Source organism: Gossypium arboreum, chromosome 3 (genome assembly GCF_025698485.1).
Source record: "Gossypium arboreum isolate Shixiya-1 chromosome 3, ASM2569848v2, whole genome shotgun sequence".
NCBI lineage: Eukaryota > Viridiplantae > Streptophyta > Magnoliopsida > Malvales > Malvaceae > Gossypium > Gossypium arboreum.
The window spans coordinates 70,658,059-70,666,505 of record NC_069072.1 but is presented as its reverse complement, the minus strand read 5'-3'; positions in this window follow the sequence as shown (position 1 = coordinate 70,666,505).

The window sequence follows — 8,447 nt, the reverse complement described above, 5'->3', positions numbered from 1 at the left end:
TCATGCCATATATGTATAGATTCCTCCTTGAGTCTAGTTTCTATAGAAACAAACGGCATCAGTATTGAAGCCCTGTACAGGGAGATATCCAATTCGTAATGTGTGAAGGTCAGTGTAGTCGAACCCTGGATTAAGGGAGACTTTAACTAATAAACTGTACTAATTGGCCCGACCAAAAATTCTAGAAAAAAATATGTTGATGGAAATATGAGTCTAGTTTCAGGGAAAAATTACAAAACTGATTTTCAAGCTTTAAAACTCAAGATATGATTTTTAAGGCGACAGTGACGCAGTAACCAGCTAGTCTGGAAAATTTTTTTAAATGGACTGTGAAAACAATTAAGTTAAGTCTGTGTGCACCTTGTGTTCGACTCCGGTAACGGACTCGGGTACGGGGTGTTACAACCGACGTATAAGAGAATGATAAAACTGTGATGGTATCCGCCCTAAATAAATGATGCAGAAAATTGGTTGGCACATGGTAGTGTTGGAAAAACCAGGTTTGGAAAATGCAATGGAAAATAAATTTAGGAAAAATAGAGTTTTAAAAAAATTTTCCAAAACAAAATCTTGGTTGTGATATCTAAAGTAATAAACACTTAATCAAAACTGCACCTTTTCAATTTATCTAGGATGAGCACTTCGATTGAGTAGTCTTCTCTGTTATCCTCAAGCTCACATCTGTCGAGTGTGGGCTCACTTCGGATTAGAAAATAGTTGGTAATTTCACAATTTCTCTAAACTTTTGGGTCAAGTTGTAAATAAAAAAAATATCTCTAGAAATTTTCTGAAATAATCTCTTTAGAAAACTTTCTCTTTATAACTTTATCTTGAATTCAAGTGTGTGTAAAATAATAACCCAAGACTCTGTTTATATATGGAGAGTTTAGAGAGTTCAACTATGATTAAACTTAATCACTTTAATATTAAATTAATATAATAATTATTCATCAAGATAAATATTAGATTAAATTTAACATTAAATATTATTAAAATAATAGAATATTTATCTTGTAGATAAACATTAAATTAAATTTAATTTTAAGATAATCACTTTAATATTAAACTAATAAAATACTATTAAGACCAACCATCACCAACCACTGGGATGCCACCGTTGCAATCGTCAGCACCATCGTGTCCGGTAGTGCAGGTGCGACACCCTTACGACACCTCGAGCCGGTTCAATTACTAATAGTATGATGCATGCAAAATATGAAAGTCAAAAAATACAAAAGACATAATAGTGAAATGTGAAATTAACTCTATTTATTTATTCATTGTTCAAATAAATAGAAAACAGTTACATGTTTACTACAATATGGGTACATTTCCCAACAAGTAGTTCATACAGTACTGCAAAGTATCCATCAAGTTAATGTTATGGTAAAACTCACTAAGTACTTTTGTACTTACAAGGTTTGTTGTGTTGTTGTTCAGGTAATTGGGAGGAGTTTGAGCTAGAGGGACGATGTCAGGTGTACGTCAAGGTAGCGACGAAGTGGGATGTTATGCATACAGTAGATTTGTGGTGTACACTAGGAATATGCTTTATGAGTCTGTCATTAATAATCTATTATGTTGTAAGGACATATATAACAAGTTATTGTATAATACTTCCTTTGTTTTCCTATGTTAAATTTGTTAATTAAATTAATTAGGGAAATGAGAGTTTGTAATCTGTTTGTTAAATTGTTAAGTATTGTGTGTTACATCTGGACTCAACGAATCAGGTCAGGTTGAAGGCGTTACAAGTTGGTATCAAAGTCTGATTTAGCCAATTCTTGGATAGTCAGTGTGGAAAGGAGCCTTGTATGCATAATACGTCGAACCTGGCTTAGTTTTTCAGGTATGTGGAAATTATGTTTGTGTGAAAGATAGTTATTGTTGTAATATAATAAGTAAGATAATGATGAAAGGCAAGGAATTGATTCATTAGTAAAGATAAAAAGATATCACATTGTTTCAAAAACAAAAAAAATGAAAGATAAAATAAAAATAAAATTTAGTTCTCCTCCTCAGTGTGTTTGTAACATCCCGAATTAGGGCCTAGTGGGAACAGTGGTTTCGAGACCACAAATCAGAGATAGAAATAATTATTATATGATTCTAATGAGGTCTATGATATGAATGCATGCATATGTGAAAGTTTCATGAAGAAATTCTATGCATAAAATGTCTAATTGATTTTAAGGACTAAATTGAATAAGATGCAAAACTTGCATTCTATAAGCTTTTAGCATGAAATTGCTTTAGAATATTATAAATTAGGAGGTCCTAATGAGCAATTTGACCAATTTCTATAATTTTGGAAAAAAATGGGCATGCATAAGAAAATTTTGAAAGAAAGACCCTAAGGGCATTTTGGTCATTTGGTAATTAAAAGAATTGTAACATCTCGATTTTGGGCATAGTCAGAATACTGGTTTCGGGACCATAATTTCGATGAGGAAAATTTTATTTTTATTATACTTTTATGGTCTACAATTTCACGGAATGATCTCATGAAAATTTCGTTCGAAAATTTTGACGTTTGGGCACTCAATTTAGTCAAAAGGACTAAATTGTAAAAAGTGCAAAAGTTGAGTTCTACATGCTAGAGGTGTCCAATTGTTATGAAACTTTAAATTGGAGGTCCTTATATGGTAATTAGACCATTGGTTAAGTTGGTGGAAAAAAATGGACATGGTTAGGCATGTTTCCAAACTTTTTCATTAAGGGTATTTTGGTCATTTAGTTATTAAAATGAATTAAAAATAAAAATTAAAAGCCAATTTTTGTCCATCTTCAACCTCTTGGCTTAAACTTGCATGGAGAAACCATGGCTAGGGTGTTTCAAGCTTCCAAGCTCGATTTTAAGTCCGTTCTAGCCCCGTTTTTAATGATTTTTACGTTTTTGCAATTCCCATAACAAGATCTATCTATTTCTACTATTAATTTGAGCTAGGGTTCATGTTTAAAAATTGACCCATGAGTGACATGCATGCATTTTGATGTCTAATGGTAGAAAATGAGTGTTGGGTGTTAAATAAATGACTTTTACTAAGTGTTTTTTGATGAAAATGTTCGAAGGGACCATTTTGTAAAAGTTGTAAAAATGGCATAAAAGGGTGTTTTGATGAGAATTGTGGTTTTCTATAGTTATGAAAATGGTTTGGCCAGGCCTATAGAGTGAGAAAATTGAATAAAAATCACTTTACGAGCCTAGGGGCAAAAGTGTAATTTTGACAAAGTTTAGGGGCAAAAACGTAATTTTTAGAATATAATTTTTGGATCACATTAAATAATGTGACTCATAATTAGACTAAATGTGATATTATCGATCAGAAAAATGAGGATTGGACCTAGATCGGGTGAAAAATGGAAAAATCGACAGTTAAGTTCCTTTTTGCTATTTTGGTGCCGAGGTAAGTTCGTGTGTCAATAATATTGCAATGCTATATTTGAATTGAAAATTCTATATTAGTATTGCACGAATGACATGATTTAATATATATTGAAAAGTGATGAAAAATGGTAAATAAAATTTGTGAGAACAATGATATATGTCTAGTAGCACATGAAATGTTTGATGGTTCAATCATTGATGCCTTGCTATATAATAGCTGAATTTATTGAGAATTTGATATAACATGATATTTTATTAAATTGGATAACTTGTGAAAGAGTGAAAAAGGAAGGTAAGTCCATTTGTAAGTAAATACAATGTGTGAGGTACGTTAATTGCTCAAATGATGATTATATGATAAATGTATGCTCTTGACAAGGATATAATTTGAATGCTCAATGTATGAAAATTTATGAAACATTGACATGATTGATAATAAGAGGAAGAAAAATCTCGGTTGAATGAAATAGAATATTCGATAGATTCTTGAAAAAGAATTGATGGTAAAAAAGATCTAGCCCGGACAGGTGATCCAATCCCTATATAGCCCTCCCGAAGCATATGTGTGAATGGATTTAGCCCGGACGGGTAATCCGAATTAGGTTCTGGATTTAGCCTGGACTGGTAATTTAGATCTGATCTCATTTGAGTATATGTTGTTGTAGGGGATTTAGCCTGGACTAGTAATCTTGACAATACTCTATGAGTTTATATTACAGGGGATTTAGCCTGGACTGGTAATCCCGCTGTAAGAAAAGAGGTTCGCAGGAGTGTGCTTTTTAGAAAGGGAAATTACGAATTGATGGACATGAACTTGTAAAGTGATCTAGCCTCCTGAAGAATATGTGTGCAATATGGATTTAGCCCGGACGGGTAATCCGATTAGGGTCTAAATTTAACCTGGACTGGTAATTTAGATCCGAGCTCATGAGAGTAATTGTCGTTACAGGGGATTTAGCCTGGACTGGTAATCCCGACATTTACTTTATGAGTTTATACTACGGGGGATTTAGCCTGGACTGGTAATCCTGTCATAAGATGCGAGGTTCGCGGGAGTGCGTACTTGAAATGATCACTTGTAGGATTTGACAGTACATGGGATATCCATCGAAATTTTTGAGAAAATTCAACGGGATTAATATGAGAAATAAATAAAAAGGGTTTTTGCCACGATAAACTTATTTATGTTAAAGATACTAATATGATGAATATGATTGTCACGTTTGGACGAGTGGTGGTGCTAATAGATTGCACAGGTACATACTCGAAACCCACAAACATGCGTTGGACATGGGAAATGAAATGGACTTGGGGTAAGAATGCAAATAAATGAGTGATACATATGAGAATAATTTTTATGGCAATCTTGTGATCATTATCATTTTGTTGCTCTAAAACTGTTTGGACAATAGCAATAGTCCGATTTTGAAAATCCACTAAAAATTGTGGCAGTCAAATTAAAGGCTGATTTAAATATGAAATTAAAGATTATTGAGTCTAGTTTCATGTAGAATAAATGGTATAAGCAAAATAATTTAATATTATAAGATATTCGAATTCTTGTGAGAGGGAGTCAGAATGAGTTCAGAATAAAATGTTCTGACTTGGGAAAATCACTAGAAATTTTACAAAAATAATTATGGGTTAGAATTCAGATTACGAAGTCATTAATGAGTATATTTTTAATAGAAATAGATGGGAGCATCATTCGAGTCCCATACTATGAGATAATTAATTTGTAGTGAAGAGAGGTCGGAACTGTCTAACAGCGAAATAGGGGTAATTTTAAAGAAAAAACTGTACTTATTTGCTGGACCAAAAATTCTAAAAATTTTATGGTAAGAAGATATGTCAGTCTAGTTTCAAGTAAAATTAACGGATCTTAATTTGTAGTTCTGTAGCTCCAGATATAAATAATTTAATCACTATAACTCGAGAAAACAGCTTGAATGGACTTTGAATAAATAGAAAGAATTTGAAAATAGCATGTTAATACATTTCTTATTATTTTTCATGCGAGCTTACTAAGCATAAAGCTGACTCCCTCATTTCTATTTCTTTTAGTGTTGTCAAGTCAGCTCGGGGTTGGAGATTTTCGGAGGTAGCATCACACTATCAAGCCAATACCTTTGGAATATTGTTACATATGTTAGAATTATCAAATGAGTGGCATGTATAGGGACCTAGTTCTATGACATGTGTTATTATGATTTGGCCAAATGTATTGACCCATTTTGAGCTATTGTATATGACCATGAGATGTAGCTCATATTGATTATGGCTTGTAAGTCTAGCTAGTCATGTTATGATTTATTGCTTATGATGTGAAGATATGATTATGTTTGTAAGTCTAGGTACGATTCCGCATCTAGTTTTATTATTGTTTTGTTATTGATGATTTGACATGAAAGATCATGATTTATGATTTATTAAGTTTTATACCATATCTTAATTTACGATACTAATAAGTGGCATCCAAGCCTCGTCATATCGAATCATTGAGAATTGATTAAGGTTTCTTCCCTTGAATGATTGATTCATGAAAATTTCATGGGTTTTATATTTCGGATATATATATGTTGATCTTTGAAGGTTTATATTGAAGTATTTTTTTTAAAGATCTTGAATATATTGAATTCATATTAAAATTTTAGGATTTTGTTTTAATTTGTTTTTAATTTGGGAGATTTTCGAATTGATGGATTCAATTATAGAGTTTGGAATATTTGTGTAATATATACTTGTGTTTTAATCTTTTTCTTGCGATTCAATTTGTTTTCTTTCTTCATGATTTGTGCTGCTATATGTTATATATATTTGCAAATCATGTTATTATTATTCGTCACTTTAGTGCCCTTTCTTTGAAAGCCATAGGTCTTATTATTATTTTTAATTGGTATAAGGAATTTAATTTGATGTTTAAAAAATAGTTTAATTCTTTAATATATATTTTATTATATATACATATATAATATATGCATGTTGTTTTGGAAAAGTATATAAATACATATATATATACACACACAATTCTCTTTTAATTTGATTGAAAGATAAGATTAAGATAGATATTTTGAAACAAATAAATTCAGATTTTGGCTTTAGGTTTTAATTAAGGATGTCTAATATTTTAAATAGATTAGTTGAAATAAAATGTTGCCAAAGTGACCTCTTTTGTGTAGGTTAGTTTATTTAAAATATCAAGATGATTATAGGTTTTTATGATTCATGTGTTTATTAATTGGCCCAAAGGTAAGTTAATATTTGGCAGATTTTTAACGACATTTGTGGTGATAAATGTGTGACAATTATAATGTAATTTATGTGAACAATAAGTTGGTCCAAAGATTAATTCATTGTTTGACATAATTTATTGTCAATGTTTGATTGCTGCAACAAGAGTACCGTTTACTGTTAATATTATTTTCCAAAGACTTGATATTAATATTGTGTTTGATATCTTGAGATGAGATTAGTCATTATCTTGAATTTATTGTTTACTTATGAATATTGATGTGAGCTTGTTTTTTATTTTTTTTTGTTCTATATTTAGCTAGTTCATCTTCTGCTGCTACAATATCTGCTAATATAAATTCAATACCTATGCTTAATGTGGCTAATTTTAAGGAATGGAAAAGACACTTACTTATAGTGCTTGGTTGTATGGACATAGACTTTGCACTAAGCGGAGAATAACTTGCACCTCTCACTACAGAAAGCACCCTGATGTTAAGAGGGATTTTGCGGGTGGGATCATTCAAATTGCATGAGTCTAATGTTCATGAAACACAACATTCTAGAAGCCTTTAGGGGCACAAAATTTGAAAAGATTACTTAGGCCAAGTGTTTCCTTGATGAAATTGAGAAACGTTTTGCTAAAAATAATAAGGTTGAGATCACATCATTTCTGAACTCTTTGATGTCTGTGAAGTATAAGGGTCAAGGAAACATGGGGGAGTACATTATGGAGATGTTTCATTTTGTCTCAAGACTTAAGGCACTTAAGATCGAGCTTTCTGAGGAATTACTTTTTCTTATGGTTTTGGTATCGCTTCCTAAACAGCTTAACCAATTTAAAATTGGTTACATCTGTCAATAGGAGAAATGGACTCTAAATGAGATCATTTCTTATTGTGTGTAAAAGGAAGAAAGGTTGAAACATGATAAGTGTGAAGGTGCTCATTTGGGAAGTGCCTCTAAAAGCAACAACTTACATTCTGAATAGAATACCCATTAAAGCAGTTGTAAAAGCACCTTATGAGCTTTGGACAAGTCGAAAACCTAGTCTAAAACACTTTCACATTTGGGGATGTCCACTTGAGGCAAGGTCTTATAAGCCACATGAAAAGAAATTGGACTCTAAAATAGTGAACAACTACTTTCTGGTTATTTTGAGCGATCTAAGGGTTATGAGTTTTATGATCTCATAATAAAGAATATTTTTAAGACGAGAACTGCAACATTTTTTAAGAATGTTGAGTTTGGAGGGAGAAATAAAGTTAGAGACATTTCTTTTGAGGAGAAATTGAATTCTAACTCAATTCCAGCTATCACTTTTGATGATGTTCTGGTTCTCATACCTATAATTGATCAAGAAGTGAATCCAGAACCTCAATAAGACAATGTTGAACAACTCTCTATTCAAGATAAGGTAATTGTTCTAGAAAAACAAACTCAACAACCTCAAGGACGAATGTCATTAAAAAGGGTCTACTAGAGAATGGATTATAACGGCTTTAGTGGAATATTTTGACCTTATGCTGCATCAGATGAATATTAAGTTAATGGTTTCTCAATGGTAACATTGATCATACATTTATATAATGCAACTAGAAAAACTTGTGTCTAATGATGCAAAGTTAATGATTTTCAAATTAAAGAACTTCATCTATGGGCTTAAGCAGACTTCTCGTCAATAATATTACAAATTTTACCAAATGGTTATCTCATTCAATTTAGAGATGAATTTGATTGATAATTGTATATACCACAAGTTCAGTGGGAGTAAGGTTCTATATTTGGTTTTATATGTTAATGGCATACTACTTGTCAATAATAAGTT